The sequence below is a fragment of the Tachysurus fulvidraco genome, chromosome 19 (genome assembly GCF_022655615.1).
Source record: "Tachysurus fulvidraco isolate hzauxx_2018 chromosome 19, HZAU_PFXX_2.0, whole genome shotgun sequence".
In the NCBI taxonomy this organism is placed as follows: domain Eukaryota; kingdom Metazoa; phylum Chordata; class Actinopteri; order Siluriformes; family Bagridae; genus Tachysurus; species Tachysurus fulvidraco.
In genome coordinates this window covers 7,053,273-7,075,783 of record NC_062536.1, presented here as the reverse complement: position 1 = coordinate 7,075,783, position 22,511 = coordinate 7,053,273, and the positions used below count along the sequence as shown (strand labels likewise).

General features: G+C 37.6%; 1 protein-coding gene across 1 annotated transcript in view; it reads left to right on the top strand.

Annotated features, from left to right (window-relative positions):
- LOC113647232 (thyrotropin-releasing hormone-degrading ectoenzyme) overlaps positions 1 to 22,511 on the top strand; it is a 152,069-nt gene that overhangs the window by 43,906 nt on the left and 85,652 nt on the right. The gene's annotated exons all lie outside the window — the stretch shown is intronic.

Genomic DNA, 22,511 nt, shown 5'->3' with positions numbered 1-22,511 from the left:
AACTAGCTGATGTCACTTTTAATCCCTGAGATATTTATAAATACACGGGCGAGCATGTGAACAAAGCTGTTGGAATGCACGCACAATGTCACGCTTCATGTTTATCCAGCCGGGACCTACAGCTGGCATTATATCACATCACCTTGATGTGGATTATTTTCAACAACACACCTCATCATTTTTTATTCCTTATGTATCGTTAAAAGCAGAAAGAGATTCACCTTTCAAATACGCTCCCTGACTTTTTGAAAAGCTGTGTAAAGAAATGCAAGCTCACTTTTCCCGCTAGACATATATGACAAGTGCAAGGAATTTACTGGCATTATTTCTGACTATGGAAAAAAGATGGAATGCCCAATATCAAACAAAAAAAAATAATTAATTAACTATGAATAACTTCAAAATATATCCGAACACAACCACTGATTTCAGTAGAATATAATAATTAAAAAAAAAAACTATTTTCTTAGTTATAAACAAAGTTTCAATCAAACTTACGCCAGAACACACAATTACATTTAAACCTGTACAAACTGGTAAAGGCAACTTTCCATATTTGTCTTTAGTTGGCAACAATATAAGTAGCTAATATTAATGTGTGAAGTATTTACCTACTCAACACAACAGACTTTATCGTTATTGTTCTAAATGACATAAGACAAAGTGTGTTGATCCAACGCAAATTCTATACAATATAAAATAGTGCTACTACTGTTGATGCTACGAGCTGATCCAACTTTAACTTAGGCTTGATAACACTTCCCAGTCATTCCCAGTAGGAATTCTGAAGAACAAAACAGACTGTTGTTGATAATTAAAGAAAGATGAGAAGAAAATACTAAAATGTGCAATACATTGATTAATTATAAGTATGTGTGTGACAGTTTGAGACCATAGATATTTATAAATGAAAATTTCTATTATATGTTGATTTATCATAGATTTAATGTGCATAGTTGGTGAACAGCAATAGTTATTTAGACAATTGATACCTGTGGATCTGATTAACAAGCTAATAATGGCAACTAACTTATTCCGATTTGTTCGCAACTTGGCTTATTGGAGGCTGACTCATGAGCCATGTTGTAGCTTTTGTGAAGTGCAGTGACAACAGAGATTGCTGAGAGACTTAGAAACAGGTCAGCAAAGATCACTCTGGTCTAACATGGCAAATCTGCTCGTTTTGGAAATCCTGGAGAATTAATGTACACAATTCTTCTATAGAGATCACAGTGAAGGTCTAGATAATCTCATGTATCTTCATCCAGCAACAGTAAAGACTGAGACTGAATCTAAGTTCTGATTTCTGAGTTCAGAATTCCTAGTTTCAAGTGATAGAGTCTGAGTTCTGAATTTTAAAATCTGAGCTCCGGTTTCTCTATCCCGAGTCGTAGAGTCTGAGTTCCGGTTTTTATTTCAGTCTGGACGTCTGAATTCTGGATTCTCATACTGAGTTCTATTGATTCTATATGCTGGACTCTGATTTTGGAATTTGGCACATCAACATCTAGCAAACAATGGATAATTTTTATGTATTTGCTTGCAGGTTATTTTACAGTCCATCTGGGATTTCACGATTTTGTTGTAACAGAAATTAACTCAAAATCTCTACATTAATTCTCCAGGATTTCCAAACAAGCAGATTTGCCAACATGGCTCATGAGTCAGCTTCCAATAAGCCAAGTTGCGAATAAATTTAAGTCCGTTGCCATTATGAGCTTGTTAATCAGATCTGTGTTACGAGTTCCGGTGTCTATATACTGAGTTTCAAGTTCAGAATTATTTGGAGATCTGATTCAGAAGTCCCATAGACAAGTAATAGATGGATACTTACAGTATATGTCTGAATGATGAGGTTTATTCATACTGTCCATGCTGGTTTCTAAGCATTTTATAGTAATTATGCCAACTAAGTGCGAGTTCATTTAGAACTATTTATATTAGTGCTGAGTTTTATCTCAGATAAACGTACACACATACAGTCTGTGCTATAAGCTCAATTGAGACGTTGATCTGATACCAGTGGACCATAAGGTCAAATGCCTTTTATCTGGCCAAAGCTGCTGTGCCCTTGAGCATGGCAGTTAACCCAGATTTGCTTCAGTGATGTTTAAACGAAGGCTCTTTGTGTCCTTGCTTTCCCTCCGAGTCAAAACTGTGCTTCTGCAACCAAGCATGTTATAACCATGCAAAAATACAAGAAAGAAAATGCCATGGATATACAGGAAGTGCAACCAATAAACACAGAATTACCTGATACTAATACAGCGAACCCAACGACATTGTGTGACATTCTCAATATCTGTGATTCCTTGGATAATTAAAAGTGATTGGATTGTTTTAGTTTGTTTTTGACATTTTGATAGTATCAGATCCTCCAAATTTATAGGATAGTAACCTCCAGCAGTCGTTTATTTATTCTTCTTTATAAATAATCCTGCCATGTCTGCTTTGGGGCAGTTGTTTCCATTATTTATTATGTTATTCATTTCATTTCTTTTATCCCACCACTTTCAAACATCTCTTTATCATGATAGTCTATGATCAGAACTACACATAATATATGTGAAAATGTAGACAGAATAAAGATTCAAGAAAGTTTTGTAAAGTAATCGAATCATCAGAAATCATAATTCAGAATGTTATTTAACCTTTAAGGAGACAACACAAATTTGAAGAATTGTTTTGCATAAAATACCATAACAACCGACCATTTTCCAGCAAGTAAATTAAGTTAGATTAAAAAACACTGACCAGAATCTATGAATTAATGTGTTTTACCAGTTTTGAAGCCAATGGTTAAATCATTTTTACTTAGAAAAGTCATTTTCTCTCACTGACTGACTAAGTCACTAAAAAGCAGTTCTCGAACTACCCCAACTCTGCCTCCTTTTGGGGCAGAAAGAGAAAGGTGTTTGTGTTTCAAGTAGATGTACTGTAGGTCTTTGCTTCACATTATTATGCAAATTATTATTATAATGATAAATAATGAGGTGGGCAGGAATGCATTTAGTACTTCTGCAGGAATGCATTTGTAGAAGCTAGCTACTGTATATAATGATAACAACATCTAGCAAACAATGGATAATTCTCATGTATTTGCTTGCAGGTTATTTTACAGTCCCTCTGGGGGGACAGAAATGAACTCAAAATCAAACAAGCTCCTCAATATTCAGTGGCGCTTTAATTATTTAAAAATACTGCAAATTTCCTGTAGATTTGGGTTGTCGAAGGATGTCATCATAACACATATTGAGCCAAATCCCTCTTTAATTTACATGCATTGAAATGAGTACAACTAGCACATATGTACACTAATTACATATGTGTTTCTCTGGTAGGAGTTTAAATGAAGAACCGTGTGCTTACAATTTTGCTAATTTAAAAATTGCTAAGTAGTTTTCTAAAAAAAAAAAAGAAAAAAAGGAAAATCAAACATTTTTAGCAGTTTGAAATACTCAAATATGGCTGAAAACTCAAAATAACTCAAAGTCTTTATTTCTAATAAGAGTGATATATCACAATATAGTCACAGTTAGTTGAGTGGAGTCGAGCTGTATGGTGTTAATAAAGTGTCAAAACATCTCATTATAAATATACCACCATAAATATGCTGAAATTTCCCGGAGTTGGCTATAAAACATGTTTAAACAAACAACATCATGAAAATCAATGAGCTAAGAAAAACAAGCCTAGGAAAAAGTTCTTAAAAGGATCAATTTCAAGTGTTTGGAAAAATCGCTGATATTTGGAGGATGGCCTCCTTTAGACACCTCCAAACTCATGCTTGTGCATTTCAACAAATGGATTAAATAATGGATCACAAGATGTTCATAGTTTGGGCTATTTTTCATAACCAACTTGTCCTAGACCCGTATTGATGTCTGGCTGGTCTTCATGAGGTTGAAAATTATGAAGTTGTGTTTAATAAATGGAAATCCATCTAAATCTTGAGACACAGTCACATCCTGAGATTAAATCTGCTGTAGGTCAATACTAACTCTTCTAGCAAACATGGATCACATTTTAATGCAAGTTCATTTTTGCCAGCAAACCCCGAGCGAAAAGATTCCTACATGTATAGTGTATAACGAGACAAGACATTTGTCTTGCTGTTTCTCTGGGTTTAATAAGGACTCTGCTTCACGTAGGACATTTCCTCAGCTTACCCTCTTTTGCTAAGATCTCTCCATTTCACTTTTATTTTTTCTCTTGAACTCGACACAGAACTACAGTATGCTGGTTTCATTGAATTCTGACTAATTTCTTTGGTCATGCTCATTTCTGATTAAGAAGCGTGAATGCATTGCATGCTAATGTTTATTTCTTTCTTTTGTTCTCACACTTATTTCACCTCTCTTTCACACTCATTAGCTACAAATCAGATATTATTACATTTTGCCGCTAATTTATTTGAGACACGAACATCACTGGTATCTGATCACCCTGCCCTTTCTGCTACATAGACGTCTCAGACTTCAGAAGAGGAAAATTGACCAGAATTCCACGTTCGGTCTTTTCACACTGGGCTTAACATCAGGTTATCGTCATTTGAAACCCTACCGTTAACCCCGGTAGACAAAATTTTCACACTTGTAATTTAGAAGCAGTTTTAGCATGGCTTTCTACCTACTGTAGGTGTCAAACATGTCCAGTATGAAATGATGTGGTGTTAGAATGTTACAGCTAGATGCTTAGCAACAGACAACCAATCAGAAATTGCCTCATGTCATGCTTTCATGCTGCTTTGTACGGTCATAGAAACACTGAATGCTGTATAAACAGCAGTTAAAAAGTTTTCTTTCTTCCTTTTAGTTTTTTTTGCTTTTGTTTTCCTGCACATCAGAAGGCTTAAAAGAGTCAAGGAGGGTTTACATGGTGACTTTTACCTCACTGAGGCGAAAACAACAGACAAGCACTTAGTGTTTTTAATACATATGCTGCATCTATCCAATCGTTGTTGTTGACTTATTTGCAAATATGCAAATAAGAAGGTTAAGCCAGTGTTTAGGAATCTGTGATGTGAACCTTTCGATTATTAATACCCAGGCTTAATGTTTAACCTTGGGTAAAGTATGAGCAGTGTGAAATATGAAACAAGATAACCCAGGATCGTGTTTACCCAGAGTTCACGATCCCTCAGGGGAACTGTTTAAAGTGTGAAAAGCCCTAATATGTTCTAGCACACATGACTTACTCATTACTCAGTTTTAGGTATTAAAAATAGGGCTCACATTCTCTCTTACAGTCAGTCAGTCTTGTGTGCACACTAACAGACACCACTGTTAGTGTATGATAATGCTTTTTATTTTATTTTCACACACACGCTATACTGTAGCAGCAGTATAGATTTCTTTAGAAGATGATTTATTCTGAGTTAAACTCTATCACGGTTGGACTGCTTGGAGATTATTCTGAAAGGATTCCATACTAATATGGTTATAATGTTAGACATGCTGGCAGAGTCTGGTGCGTTTGTCTTATTCTATATACTGTTGTGGGAATATTTCTATCACGGGTTTGCTTGCAAGAATTAAAGTGCATTAAGATGTGCATAGTGGACCCACAATGGAAAGTGGCTGGAAGTGTTATTCTCAAGATAATTTGATATCAAGATGTGGCTGTAGTTCTGAAGATGTGGATGGATTACCGGTTATTGTATGCAGCTGCATTTTCATAATTTTCATCTGCTCCTTCATATTTTCTGTCTACAGTATGCTTTGTCACAGGATTCCTCCATCTGTGACATTCTCACTCACACGCAGAGACACTCTGTCTGTCTCTCAGCATCTCTGATGCTTTCACTTGCCTATTCATCTTCCCTTGCTTCCTCCCTCGCTCCCTCCTTCTCCGCTCCCTCCCCCTCTCTGTCTGCCCCCCCCACCATTCTTTTTCCTTTTTTTCCCTCTCAATCAATTTTTTCTCTTTGAACTTATTTTTTTTGTACTCAATAGCTTTTTCTGTCTCACTTTCCTCAATTTTTTCTGCATCTCTATCTCTCCCTTTTTCATGTTGTTTGTATGTCTTTTATAGTATGGATGCATCTTTTGCGAATATCATACATACTGTAAGAACTCGCACACACTCCAGTTGTACTGAGCTCAGCTCTTTATGGGGATCACATTCTGTCCACCAGAACTATCCCAAAACATTTTAAGCTGTTCCATAGTGAAAGCTGGTTATCCCACTTCTGCCCATACATTCTACATTTGTCCACATTTCTTACCGGTTAGACTTTATTATTATTATTATTATTATTATTATTATTATTATTAGTAGTAGTAGTAGTAGTAGTAGTAGTAGTAGTAGTAATAGTAGTAGATTTTTTTAAATAGACATCGAAACTGTTGCGTTTTTTTCCACAATATTTGTCTTGCATTGGGAATCATAGCAGTGTTAAGTATATAAACCTCCCCAATTGACTGACATCATGATTCACTAAAGACATTTTACAAATAAACACTTATTGTGTTTATCATTCGGTTATCTAGATAGCCAGAGATGGCTAAAGATACAGTGTAAACAAACACAATATCTCCAAACGACACAAAAGATATCATCATGATATATTGATCCATAGGACAACACGAATCTTAAGATTGCTATTTGCATGATTACTATTGATTATATTGATTATTGATTATATATATATATATATATTAGGACTCAAGTGAACATTTTGTCCTCAAAGTTGATGTGTTAGGAGTAGGAATTTGCATAAGAATTTGAGTTTGACAAATGGCCAAATTGTGATATTGTGAATTTGGCTTCCAAATCCCCCAGATATCAGTCCAATCAAGTATCTGTGGGATGTGTATTACAAACAAGCCCGCTCCATGGAAGCCCCAGCTCACATCTTACAGTACTTAAAGGATCTGCTGCTAACATCTTGGTGTCAGATAACACAGTACACCTTCAGGGCTCTAGTGGAGTCCATGCCTTGAAGGGTCAGGGCTGTGTTTAGCAGCCAAAGGACCAACACAATATTAGTAAGGTGGTGATTACTTTATGCCTGATTGGTGTACAGTATGTCCTAGTCCTCACTGTTGCTCTGTGTTGTGGCAGTTGTGGCACAGAAATTTCCCTTGGTGATTAACAAAGTTCTCTCTACTCACTCTACTCCACCTTACTCTACATACCCACCATTTGTGGCTCAGGCACGTCACACTTTTTTTTATTTGAGATTGACAGACACATACAGTAGGTCACACCTTTTTCTCTAGGACTGACTAGCACCAAGACCATAGCTGCTTTATTAGAACTGACCTTTTGTGCTAGCAAAAAACATCACGAGTCATTTTGCTTCACTTGGCACTGACCTTTTAGACCAACCCAAAAAAATAAGCTCTCAAGTCAATTTACCACATTCCTGTGCTTATGAGAACAATCAATCCCCTGAGAGATATAGCAATACATGTGTGCATGTGTTTGTGTGTGTGGGTGCACTTGTGGCATATCAACAGTGATAACCAATTCCTATCTCTGTGCTCTCCAGAGGCTGCGAATACAGAGACTGAGATCGGCTTTTGTCTCATCCTGACTCATATCGGTGGAACTTATTACCTCCACTTGTCTGTCTCTCTGTCTCAGATCATGGAATTTGTGTTTGTGTGTTTATACTAATGCATATGCTCTGAGTGGAGCTGAGTAGCCTCATTATCAAAGTGTTGAAAGCTTTTGTGCTCATGATTATGTATTATCTGTATTATATCCAGTCACAAAGTTCAATATCTTGTCTCGCTCTTTCGCTTTGCTTTCTTTCCTCTCTTTCTCTCTCTCCTCTCTCATGCTCTTTGTATCCCTTTCTTTCTCTGCCTTTCTTGCACTTGTCTTTCCATCTGTTTGTGTTCTGAGGGCCATCTGTGATATCAAGCTTTAGCTTGTGTGGTAACTAGTATCAAAGATTACAACCCAAATGTTATTGGTGTTCAAGTTGATAATGGATAGAACAAATACATGAACAGTCCTAAAATACCACAATCAGTAGTTTTTTTAGTAGTTTGCTCAAGATTACTGTACAGGCTGGACAGTAGGGAGGCAAAGAAAAAATCTGTTTCAGGATTGTACAATATACTTTATTCTTCTTATGGGTGTCATGTTTAAAAATGATTATTTAGATGCCACCTACACAGCAAGAAGCTATATGGGTGGTTGTGTGAAAGAAGCTTTTCGTAACAGCATTTGATGCCAAGCATCCTATACCCTATAATTGCAGTGTTTTTTAACTTTTTTTGGCGATAAATGCCACCAGTATGTTTAGCAAACACGACATAAGCCTATAAGGAAAAGCCTAAATACCTACCTTTAAATATTATAGTGCATTATAGTGCTGATTTGGGGATATTTTGTGGCTAGAACTTCAAAATATTAAAACCTCATATTATCGCTTCACTTTTTACTGCGGAAATTTAACATCAATTAACATCATTGAGGATTGAGGTGGAACACTGATATGAATCCTAGAGTATAATTCTTAGGAAGGGACCCATGTTTGAACAGAATCTGGGAGCATTGGTGCATTGGTGCTGTGATGAAACTCGGTGGTTGAGTCAGTACGCACTGTACTAGCAGACTGAGAATGTGGTATAAGCTGGCAGTAAACCTGTAAGTCTGAAATGTGTATGTGTGAATCCGAGTAAAATACGCTTTTAAGTTTGAATGACACAAAGCCTAATTAATATTGTCAAACGAATTCTAATGATGCCCTGGGATTTAAGAGCATCTATTTCACACACAAAAAAAACTATACATACACAAATATACTACCACAGCTGGTCCTTGATTTACGCAACAAAGGCAGAGTTATCTAATGTACATTAAGTAATAAAACACAAACAAACAAACAAACAAACAAACAAACAAACAAATAAGCAAACCAATGCCTCAAGTGTACCACTGTCAACATTTTCAGCAGCTCTCACAAAAACACCACTGATACTCAGGATGCACAGACAGAACTGATTTACTCAGCAGATGTTGCCTGATGTGATACTGTTCATATTAAAGAAAATCCTATCAGCCAAGTTGTGGCAGTGTGTATCCTCATGTATACTAAATAAGCTCCCGGTGTGTGTGTGTGTGTGTGTGTGTGTGTGTGTGTGTGTGTGTGTGTGTGTGTGTGTGTGTGTGTGTGTGTGTGTGTGTGTGTGTGTGATACTCTGCCAACTGAGGATGGCTTCTCTCGTTTTCTCATTTACAATGCAGTCAGAATTCTCATCCATATTTAAGCAGTGTAATGAAACTTTTAGCTCAATGACTCAATGGTAAGTGTTTTGTTTTCTTATTTTTTTCTCCACTTGCATTGCTTGGTTGGTGCTCTTTTGTTCGTTCCCAAAACTGTGCTTCCTTCATTCCGCTTTCCTTTCCTCGATTCAGTTTCCCAGTGCAATTCATTTAATAAGTGCCTCAGGAGAGCACGAGGTATTTCCTTCGCATATGATTGATAAGCGGCTACGTCTTGTAATGTTCGTGTACAACATTTGCCTTAAGCTTGGGTTTGTACATATAACTGACTAATCTGGTATTACGCTCTTGATGTACATATGCAGAACACGGTGCATTTGGGTGTGGAGGATGAGTTGGGAGGAAGGTTTTTACAAATTTTACAAAAGCTCCAGGCTCACTTTTATACTGTCCATTTTCAAAGGCTCAACAAAACAGAATAACTCAATAGCAAACAGGTCCGTCACGGACTCATGGCTATCCTTTTGCTCCGTGAAGTTCACTTGCTCCCCCGGCTATCTCTCTCTCTCTCTCTCTCTCTCTCTCTCTCTCTCTCTCTCTCTCTCGCTCTCTCCCTCTCTCTCTCTCTCTCTCTCTCTCTCTCTCTCTCTCTCTCTCTCTCTCTCTCTCAGGGAGTCATTGAAAGAACATAAAAAACACAAAAAAGGACTGGTGGTAATAAGACAAGTTCAACCTGCCTCCTGTCCTTCCACAGCCAACATTCAACCATGTAATTTAACTGCAGAAACTATATAACTTAACAGATTAAAGAAACTTACATGGATACACAATTATTTTCATTACACACACACACACACACACACACACACACACACACACACACACACACACACACACACACACACACGCACACACACACACACTCTATTTACATCTTTCTCTCCTTATGTTTTTATAGAATGCCTTATACTCCATTTAAAGATGTGTGAAATGTGTAAGAATATTTCATTACTCACAGAGAGGATAATCTAGGTGCTAAGTCCTGAAATTCATAGAGAAAATCTCTGCCTATGGTTATATACCACAATAACCACAGCGCACTTGTCTGTATCCTGTATGTGTGGCAGCATGTTCTGACAAGACAATGAATCATTTGGATATTTACACAAATCAGCTTGTTTTTTTTTTTGTCTGTATTAGAAGTAGTTAGGTGATTTATTTTTTTATATATAAATTACTTTTACCGGCGGCACAGCAGGTAACATTGCCTCGATCAAGCCCTTCAGACATATTGCAAGAACTTTGTAAGCAGCCTGCCATGTGGATTAGAGCCATGTAAAAAGCAATTATGGGTGGATTATACAGTATTATAATATAAAGTCCTCATGCGCTGCTTCAAATGTATATTCTACTTTCAGCTCTGAGTAATTGAAGTGAAACTGAAAGGTCAGCCTGAATCCTTTGTAGGGAGTCATTTGTTTCCCACAGAGTGCTAATTGAATGAACACCTGGCTGCTGGCAGGCTACCGTCCATTGAGAGAGAGATATTCTCGTGTGGCCACGTTTATACTGTAGCTAAAATGTTTTACAGTAACATTTATGCTATTTTTTGGCCTTATAGTAAGCAAGACTTTAAGGACTTTAAGATATGTAATACACCAACAACATGAAAGTAAACTTTCATCCTTTATCCATCGTCTTCTTCCCAATGAAAGAGTGATGCACAGTAAACCCACATCAAGCCTGTTTATAAATGCATCGTATTTGTAAAACATATTTAAAACTAATTTGTTCGTAAAACAAGCATTTGTAAAATCCAATGTAATTCGTTGTATATGGTTTTAGAAAGGTAAAACATTTATTTATTTATTTATTTATTTATTTATTTATTTATTTATTTATTTATTTTATGGTCAAGCAGGTTTGTGTTTCAGACATTGAATACAGAATAACTCATATGCTAATGGGAATACTTAATCAGTCAAGGCAAAACCTTTTCTTGGCAAGAAGGTCAATCACACTTCCCTACTCACAATTTTCATGTCAAGCAGGGGGTCTGTGACTATCTGCTGAGATTTTAAGGTAACTCACAGTGTGGGTGGGAAAGAAAGGAATGAATAAAATTAACGTGACGTTATTCATGCCCTTCAAGTGCAATTTTACTGTTTTCTTAGTGGTAAAAGGTCAGGTGTCAGGTCAGAATATTCAAGAGTATGGACTTGTCATCTTCCTGGTGGTGACAGCAATTTAAATTTTAAATTTTGTTCATTTAGAGCAACAAAGATTTTAATCAGGCTCCTAGCTAGTTGAGGGTAAAGTTTATTACTGTTCAATACTTTTTAGCTTCTCAGGTCTTTTGTTAATGTTCTTATTAGTTGTCACTGCACTAACAGCAGCGTTGGAGATAGTCAAGTGTAGATAGTTCAAGTTTATTGAAGCAGTGTAACACAGACAAAGAAAAACAGGACATAAGAGCCATAAACACTACCATGAAGTATAAAGTAAAATCAGGCAGAATACGAGCAAGGCACATATGCACAACAACAAAAGATTGATGATAAATGATACAGAAACCAGGCCTTAGCTAGGGCTGCTGTTTGGGGAAAACATAGAACAGGTGTGATCGATTATTGAGACGTGGGCATGTGACATGATGGGGCTGATGTGTATTACAGTTTAGTGTTGATTCTGGCATAATCATGTCACGTATATATGAAGTTAACAAAAATGATTATTTTCGTGATTGGATTTCTCATTGGATTTGTATTCAGTCTTTCAGTTATATTTCATCATATAAATTAACCATTTTTGGTATATATTGTATTAGTTTTAGCGAACATGTTACTTGATCTAAACTAATTTTTATACATGATCCTATGTGATTTATTTAAGTGGTTACATATTTAAGATACCTTGGTGCTAGAACACAAAGGAGTCTTGTAGTATACTTACCAGTGAGAAGTAAGTAAGAGAACCAGTATGAGGAAATAACTTCACCAAGAGAGTGAGTATACAGGGAGAAAAGAAGAGGACCAAGTACTGAGCCATGAGGGACACCAGTGGGGAGTCTGGGGATGCACTTATTTCCAGGGATTTCAGAACAGTGTAACAGATATTGCGTCATCGGGCAGGCATGGCCTATTTGATAATCTAAACCTAATCCTACCTATAGTTTTTGGCTGTTTATTTGTTTTCGAAAATAGCTTAAGTGTAAGATAATAAAGCATAGTATGACTGTTTTGTCCTTCATTATCCATCTTAGGTATGCTCATTTTTTTTTTTTTTTGAAAGAGGGTGTTTTCCAAGACATCCAAAAACATGCCCACTTTACGTTGTGGTAACAAACGCCCTGGAATATAGTGAATGCCAGAGAGTCTGCATGGAGCAGATGTCACCCCCTAACTGATATGAGTGTCTTTCCAGGTAGGAAGCAAACCATTCCCACGCTGATCCACAAATCCCAAGACTCCTGAGAGTGGACAAGAGAATCTTGTAGTGGACTCTATCAAACGCTGCTGATAGGTCGAGGAAGATGAGGACAGATGATAGCTTGGCTGATCGAGCAGCATGTAGTTTCTCAGAGACATCCAAAAGGGCTGTCTCTGTTGAATGTGCTGCTTTAAAAAAAGACAGGTTGGGATCTTAAAGGTTGTTCTGTGAGAGATAGACAGACAGTTGGTTATAACACATTCAAGAACTTTTGAAAGAAAAGAGAGAAGTGAAACTGGTCTGTAGTTACTGATGTCTGATGGATCCAGAACAGATTTCTTCTGGAAATGAAGGGCATAATGTCTTGTGAGATGGTCTGGAGCATATTGGAAGGGAGTGGATCCAATGGGCAGGTGGTAGGATTGCAAGACCGCATGAGTTGTAAAATCTCTTCTGCTGCTACGGTTGAGAAATGTGACAGCAAAGAAGTAGGGAATCCTGACTGTGAAATGTAGGTGCTGTCGGGGCAGAAGTGACTATTTTCTTAATCTTGTTGTGGTAAAAAGAAGAAAAGTCTTTTGCAGTCAGGGAGGATGAAGCAGGTGGAGCCAGTAGGTTGAGTAGAGAAGAGATGATGTTGTGGAGCTTACTAGGGTCTTGTGCCAAAGCTTTAAGCTTTTGCTTGTAGAAGGAAGTTTTGGCAGAAGTCACATCTGATGAGAACTTGGCCAGGAGTGTACGGTAAGAGTCGAGATCTGCACCAAGCATCTGCATTTCTTCCACTTTCTCTCAGATGATCTCAGCCGACTTTGATTGCTGCGCAACACATCTGAAAGCCAAGGGGCAGAGCAAGAAGTTTTCTTCTTCTTTGAAAATCAAAGGAAAAGTGGGAAGCTAAAGCTGAGATAAAATCAGCTTTCCTTACAGTAGACTGGCAATTCCAGAGCCCACCTACCACCACTGTTTCAGACTCACACAACAGAGGAGGGTAGATGAGGTTACTGTAAATGTGACCTCTGCTCTGTAGACGAGAGCACCTTCGACCCTAAGAGGAGACTATAGAGATGGGTTTGAGGCAACATTTCAGCAGTGAACCAAGAGTGAGATTTAAAATATGGTGTTGTAGAATATATCAAAACAATACTAAACACTTATTTATAGAGAAAATTCAATTTAAATGAGTAAGCCCTGCCCACAATTCACACCTTAAAGGAGACTGAAACTACTCCTGATTATTCAGCTGAGAGAACTACAGTACCAGACAGACTAGCTAATTATTAGAGCTAATTATTTATATACTAAATACTATGGCACCTGTCAAAAAGTTGGATATAATAGGAAATAAGTGAACATAGTACAAACAAACATTTTGAAGGTGATGTGTTGGAAGTAGGGAAAATGGGAAAGCATAAGGTTCTGGGTGACTAACAAGGGCCAAATTGTGATGGCTAGATGACTGGGTCAGAGCATCTCCAAAACAGAACGCTTGTGGGGTGTTTCTGGCATACAGTGTTTAGTACCTACCAAAAGTGTTTTACGAAAGGAGAACTGGTGAACCAACAATAGGGTTATGAGCACTTAAGGCTTGATGATGTGTTGATGGAGTTTCTGGTTCAGGCCCATGGAAGAGTTGCTTTAGTACAATTAACACTGGCTATAATTAAAAGGTGAAAGAACACAAAGTGCATTAAAAGCAGGATAATGCTCCCTGCTAAAATTGTTGACTCTGCCTTCAAATCCCCCCAGATCTCAATCCATACTTGAGTTGTCCTGGACAAACAAGACTGATCCTTGGAGGCTCACTTGTAAGATTTAAAGGATCTGCTGCTAACGTTTTGGTGTCAGATACAACAGCACACCTTTAGAGGGCTTGTGGCGGCACAAAGGCACAAGGGGAACCTACAGAATATTTAGCAGTTGCTTTACGGATATGGCTGATTGGTATATTAATATAAATTCATATTAATCTTTATATTATCCTTTATAAATGCCTTTTGTTCTTTGTTTATGTTCTGTAAAGCTGCTTTGAGACAATATCATTTGTAAAAAGCGCTATACAAATACATTTGAATTGAATAGAATAGTATTATTTCTTAGTTTTTAGTTTCTAGCTTTAAATCTATAGTCAAGTGAAGCTGTCCACTGAATTATGAAAGACACTTGCGTATACTGTAAGCGCGAACTACTTTGGGCCATTCTCAGCAGCTGTGAGGATGACACAGCAACACAATGACATGATGATCTGAAGACCTCTCAAAGGGCCTGCATTTAATAACCAACTGTGAATCCTTGAAACTTTAATGCACATGACTGACATCTAAAATTTACACATATTGGCGTCATTCAGAGTTGCTTAGAGCTGCGGTAGTTCTCACTAGACAAATCGATAAGCTATATACCAACAGTAAAGTTTGTATTATTAATTATCTACCAGTTTAAAAATATCATAAATAAAGTGGGAGTAATATTTGATTCTAATTGTTATTGACCTGATTTTGGAAAAGCTTATTTATGGTCTAATTTATGGAGCAAGACTCAGGCCATCACATTCAACAAATAACCCAGAACACACAGATATATACCAGACACATGCTGTTCCTATTTTAAAAACCACTGCATCTCTCAAAAACATGACGTAGACCATCTACATGAAGTTGCCCCTAGAAGTGAGGAAGAGTTTCAACAAATGCACGTGTAGGTAAACTGGTGGGTTATGGAGCATTCCCAACTCTCCACCTCTCTCAGGATCCACCATGACCCTAAACTGGATAAAGTGTTTCCTAGAGTTATGTGAATAATGTATGGATGATAAATGTAAAATATTAATTATGTCTCATCTATAATTAATAGCATGTATGATTATAATAAAAAAGCGCTAAAACTCCATGAGAATGTCACCAGTGGGACAGAAGTTCAATCCTGAATGAACATAGAGTACTTATTCGCCATCGTCCCACACGTTTTCCGTCTCTGTCAAATTTCCTTTCAGAAAGAAAGGAGAGCACAAATAGATGTGACAGATGAGGCAAGGAGTGCAAGGTGACCTTAGCCTGCATGATGATCCAGTGTTATACAGTATATCTTATGGTCATCTCCTACGACAAATTGGATATGATGTGAGCGTGGATCACTGCTTACTTTTATGTACTCCATTTGTTTAGAGCTCTCAAAGTTCCCCCACCTAGACATAAGCTATGATAAATGGATAATTGAAAACATAATGATGGAGGGAAGAAGAGATAAGGAAATTCGATTGAGACTGAAATATGAGAGAGAGAGAGAGAGAGAGAGAGAGAGAGAGAGAGCATGATAGAGCAGATTTACGCTTATTGCACACTACAAAGTTTTTAAAGAATTTTATTTTATTATTTATTTATATATTTATTTTGTGTAGTGTGAACTTCTCTGTAGCAAGTTGCAGTGAAGAAGTAAAGTATTGGGGAAAAAGCCATTGAAACTCTGACACAAAGTCAAATACCATGATATCCAATCTTTATCATCCCTCTCTTTCTTTAACAGGACAAGGCCAAAATGTAATCACAGTAATATTGCTTCTATAAGAAGTTATTTTGTTGGCGTGTCAAGAGAACATCTTTCCTAGCAGAGCAAGGTATAAAAATAGCTTTCTTTTCACTATATACTGCCTGCGTCTCCCAACCAATATCTCCTTCACATTTTGTCTACTCGTGTTTGGATAAAAATAAAACTTTTTAAAGTCAACTGAGAGAAGGAATGGTTTATATCAATCATACTTTTAAATAGTAATAGAGTAAATAATACAGCATTGTTATCTAAAATAAGTCATGGTACATAACGATAGCATGCCATAGGCACCATCCTATGACCAATCAGGAGAAGGAGTAAGAGCAGGATACTTAAAAACGTATTAATAGCTGGGAGTGATTTTCAGACATTCATTCATTCATTCATTCATTCATTCATTTTCTACCACTTATCCGAACTACCTCGGGTCACGGGGAGCCTGTGCCTATCTCAGACGTCATAGGGCATCGAGGCAGGATACACCCTGTACGGAGTGCCAACCCATCACAGGGCACACACACTCTCATTCACTCAAACACACTCACACACTACGGACAATTTTCCAGAGATGCCAATCAACCTACCATGCATGTCTTTGGACCGGGGCCAATAGTATTTCATTCATTCATTCATTTTCTACCGCTTATCCGAACTACCTCGGGTCACGGGGAGCCTGTGCCTATCTCAGGCGTCATCGGGCATCGAGGCAGGATACACCCTGGACGAAGTGCCAACCCATCAGATGCTGGTTAGCAGACATCTAAGCTCTTATTTATGAAAGTGTGCATAAAACAAGTTTGTGCGTAAAAGCTGCCCATATGTGGAGAAAAATATTTATCACCCATGACCTCAATGACCATAGATTAAATCCTACGCCTTCTTAATTGATGTGATCTTATGGAGCGTTCAATAAAGAACCAAAAGAACAGACATTATTTCTGAGTTAAGAAGTACGAGTGAAGAAACTCTGGATTTTCTTTCAGTTCAGAGTTTCCTGAGATGGAGGCATACCAGTCAGAAAACAGGTTGAAATTAATAGATACTACAATACATCTGTAGATGATGGTTAAGTCGATGTACATTCTTTTCCCCAGTTACATTTGGAAACTCTGCGATTGGTGTCTTTTCTGCTGATGATTTCGGAAGTGTAATGTATTGCAGTGTCAGCATTAGACGTTAAGACGTTATCATTATTCGGTGACTAGTTGGATGGGAATCACCTGTATTGTCTCCGGATTCTTCTTGAAACATTTCTAATCCCATTATCCCAATCAATCCTTAAATGTCTCTTTTATTCACTTGAATATAATAACTGTACATTTCATCTTCTTCATCTGAGTGCATCTTGTGAGCACCAAAATTACTCTATGCAGATATGTTTGACAGTAAGTGATAAAGAAGCTGTACATAGTCAAAGAAGCTCTACTTTTATTGCATACTGAAGGACATGGTGAGAAATGTGTGGAAATATATACCTCTATATACAGTACCTCAAATTAAGACTATTCAGTAAGCAGAAACATGGTTCATGCAAAAAAAACTATGCATGGGTATAAATGAATAATAAATAAATGAAGCCTATGCTCTGTACTTAAGATATGGAACAGTCAATCCAAACAGTCCTTCAACCTTGCATTAAGTCGCTTACAAAGCTTTTAATATGGACCAAGTAAAAGGGTTCAGGCTGTTCAGGTTTAGGTCATTTAGTCTTTTTTGAATGTCAATTCAATACCTGCTGTTTGTCCTAGGAGAGTACAATGAATTTACCATGAAAAACTGGCTTATATCCTTCAATTCAGACAGGCAGCATCCTCTAGCATTGATTCATTCATCTTCAGTAACAGATTTATTCTGGTCAGGGTCACGGTAGATTAGGAGTCAATCCCAGGGACACTGGCCGGGAGGCTGGAACTCACAGAGGGTGGGATACCGGTCTATCACAGGCTGAATCCTTTTCTACTCCTTCATTATCCAGCTGTAATTTATACACAATTCAAAGTGTCCTCTTCTCACAGTTCTCATATATCTTATGTACAGTAAGTGTAGGTGACAATGAGTATACCTCAGCCTTAACACATTCAACAAGTGTAACAGTGGAAAGCAGAGATAAAATATGGAAAGATGAGATAAATGAGAAAAGATGAAGGGGAAGAAAAATGGAAGGTGAAAGTGGAAAAGGACGGTGAGGAAGTGATAGTAAAAGAGAAGAGAAAAATGACCAGTGACAAGTGTAAGGAAATTGAGAGGTTTGGTAGAAAAGGAGATTGAAATAGAACGATGAGAGAGAAGGGCAGTGAGAGAGAACAGAGGAAAGCAGAGAAAAGAAGTAAAAGTGAGGGGGTTGTAGAGAAAAAAATGAAAGGAATAAAAAAAGGGAATCGATGATTGCAGTGGAAAAAATGTGAAACAGGTAAAGATTGTAAAAAGGCAATAAAAAAAGAAATGGAAAAGAAAGATAAGCAGGTGAAAGGAGTGTTGGAGTATGTGGGACTGACTGAGTGGAGGAGAAGAATGGCTAAATACATCTGGGAACATAGATGTGTGTGTGTTATAGCTCTGTTTCAGTACAGTGCTTGACAGTGTGTTTGGGTAGGTTGTGTATTTTATATACTTTTGTAAATTTTAAAAAAGAAAGAAAACCCAATTTGTGTGCCAGCCTTGTGCTAATGTAGTGAGTAAATTGGATGATATTACAGTTACTGATTCTGACAGGGAAAGCTCTACTTCCTTAGTTAGTCAAGTTCTCACAAAATGAAATTTTTTTTTTTTTTTTTACTTTCATGAAAACGAAAAAAAAAAAAAAAAGTTAAGCTTGTAGATTGTAGCACTTCTTACATCTGATTACAAAAGTGCTTATACCAAGATTAGATTTAAGTGTGTCAGCTTTTCTTGTCATGTGTCACGTCTGGGTTTGAGGGTTGGATTCCTGCCTCTGTCCTGTTTGGTGGTTGCATGTTCTCTCATGCTTCCATCAGGGGTTCCATCTGGGTACTCCTGGTTTCCTCCCTGAGATTGTGCCCTATGAGAGTTCCCGGGATAGACTGCAGGTTTTCTCTGAGCCTGTGTAAGATAAGTTGTGGATGGATGGGTTTAATAGGTTCTTTGTTAGGAATGTGTTATAAGGCCACAAGAGCTCCACTAATGAGGGTGCTGCCTGTGCTGTTCTTCAAAAACCTTTTAGCACCATGTTGTGAATATTAATAGGTGGTGTCAGGTGGTTTTAGTCACCACCTCAAGTCACACATACTGTACATAGAAAAAAGGACCATGACAAGGAAATGCTAATTGTGAGTTTGTAAGAACTTTGAAAACCTATGAACCAAAAGAGACATTGACAATTACACTATATGGCCAAAGGTTTGTGAACACCTGACCCTCACTTCTATATGTGATTCTTTCCCAAACTGTGGCACAAAGTTAGAGAAACATAAAATGTCATATCTAAGAGGTCTTTGCATGTAGCATTACAAATGCTTTTAACTAAGGAGCCAAAAAGTGAGCTCCATGAAGACATGGTGTGTTAATGTTGGAGTGGAAGAACTCGAGTGTCCTGCACAGAGCCCTGACTCTGACTCAACCCCACTGAACACTTTTGGGATGAACTGGAACACCGACTGAACCCCAGACCTCCTCACTCTTACACCATCTTACACTGTCTGATCTCACTAATGTTCTTGTAGCTGAATGATCACAAATCTTAGTGATCAAGTGGAAAACCTTCCCAGAAGAGTGGAAGAAAAATAACAGCATCAATATTCTAAATCTGGAACGGATTAGTAGATTTAGTTGCACTGGCAGTATTTTATTTAGGAGCTACACAAAATCTTACCTGGTATGTATAAAGCTTATGAGAATTGTTCTTGAATATTCTTTGAAATCTACCTAAGACAGAAAAGAATTACATTTAAAATATGATATTAGAAGAGTGTGTGTGCCCTGTGATAGGTTGGCACTCCATCCAGGGTGTATCCTGCCTTGATGCCTGATGACACCTGAGATAGACACAGGCTCCCCTTGACCCGAGATAGTTCGGATAAGCGGTAGAAAATGAATGAATGAATGAATGATATTGTCAAGAACCCGGTCGGAGGTGGCTTGGAGACAGAACCGTACACAGGATAGCTTCAAATGAAAGGGGTTTAATACAGGAGGAAGACAAACATAAACCACACTACACAGGGAACTAACAATATTATAATGAAGCCGCGCTGCTTAAGGCAACGCGGCTCACATATATACAGACAGGGACAATCACACACAATGGGGTACAGGTGTGATGACCGGGAGGAGCAGACGAAGACGGGGCAATCACGTGACACAAACAAACACAAACGCACATGGCCATAAGTCTGCACGGATCCATGACGGATCTGCGCTGATCCCTGACAGATATGATATGATAGGATAGGATTTATTAGGAAAATTCTCAGAGCAGCTCTGAGCAATCAGCTACAATTAACAGTTTGAGACTCCACTGTGTGTGTGAGACTTACATTAAGTGAGTGCATGAACCTCTGTTTCTTACAGTTTTAGAAGTGTCAAGCAGGTGAGGTGTCAAACTGCTGGGAGATACTGTATGTTAACCCAGAACAAAGAGGTTAGCATAGTTGTGGCGGCTTTGTGACTTCTGAACGGAGGATGCACTTGTCCGATGATAAGTAATGGTGTTTACTCTTAGAATTAAGTTATAGGTTGATTTCTTAATGAACTTATGCAGTAATTAATCCCTGATCCAATTACAACATGTCTTTATAGAAAAAATAATGAAAAATATTTATATTAATGGATTCACTTTCTTTCTTACTATTTCTTTATCTAAACTGTAGTAAGTGCGTTCGACCTACATGTAGACTTGTATTTTACTACATGAACATCAGGGAAATTTTACTCGTTCCACCATGATAGGAATATTTTTCAGTGCATTCTTTTAAATGGTTAACTGATTAGCTGCTATGAAACATGGCTTTATTGTTTAATCTGCATTACATTTGCTATTATATTACTGTTGCTATGAATTATAAAAATAAAATAAAAAACTAATATTCTTTCTATCACATATCCAAGCTATAATATGATGATACGATGACTTATTATATGATGCCCCTGGAGCATTGGGGCTGAAGAGCATTATTAAAAAGCTCCAGAAGTACTGGAGCTAAAACTCATGACGATCTGGATTTCAAAGTATTGTTTGATTGTATTTCAATCAGTTTGTTTACTGTTTTATTTTTGTACTGATAATTCCTGCATATGGAGTCTGGGGCATTAAAGGAGACCTCACCTTTTGACACTGATCCAACAGAGTTTTGATCTTCAGTCACTTCCTGAGGCCAATAAACACAAGCTCATGTTCAACAGCTACATCACGTTTCCTCCACCATCAAGAAGTTGTGTGACATGTGTCTGTCAATACCGTGCCTACCAAACTCCAGAAGCAGACATGAGTCACAGACAGCAGTCAATTAACCAGGACGTCAATGAACTCATGCCGCACAGTGCCTTACGCAAAAAGTGTAATGGGTCCCCAGTCAAATTCAACAATTTCTTAATTAATCTTCTCCCCAATTCACTAGATCTACCAAACTCGACTTCTGAGACTTTGATAAGATAACATTCATCATACAGTATCATCACTCATTGGAAGAGTGCTCGATTGGGCCACAGCTCCTTATAATCCCTACGGATCCCAAGTCATTGCTGATGTTTGCATTCTGAAATTACCCTGTTTCAAGGAGGGACAAAGGACAAGAACTATTCTCTCTCAAACATATAAAACACAGCCATTTATTTTTTTCAAGTCTCATCATTGACTGGTTTTCAAAACCATGTTGTTTAGTAAATTGCTTACTGCCATGGTAACAGCAAAACAGGGTTTCAATTACTCATGCATGTTTGCTCATGTAAATTTACTCTCATGTCTGGAGGACATTCTCTCTGTCTTCCACTGGCATCACCACAGTCCAGTGTGTCTTATGCTGTCTGTCACTTAACCCTGTTCACATCCTCATTTGTAATAGTACTGTACATGCTGTTGACAGGTCTCTAGTTGATGAGCCATGAATTCATCTAGACTCTGCTTTTACATTTGATGACTCTTTAGTTTATAGTTTGGTTGATACCTGAGCGTGAACTTAGCCTTGCTTACTCTGCTGCTTTACATATTAAATTGTGTTTCAGTACATTCAATAGCACCTTTCTGCATATAGATCATACTGTACAACATCTCTTGGTTTCCGTGTGTCTACAGTATATTCTCTTTTTATTCTCATGCTCACAATGTCTAACTGAACCAATGTGTTAACAAACACCTGCTTAATTATTGTCATTCACGATAGCTTCGGTTAGGTTTGGAAAGC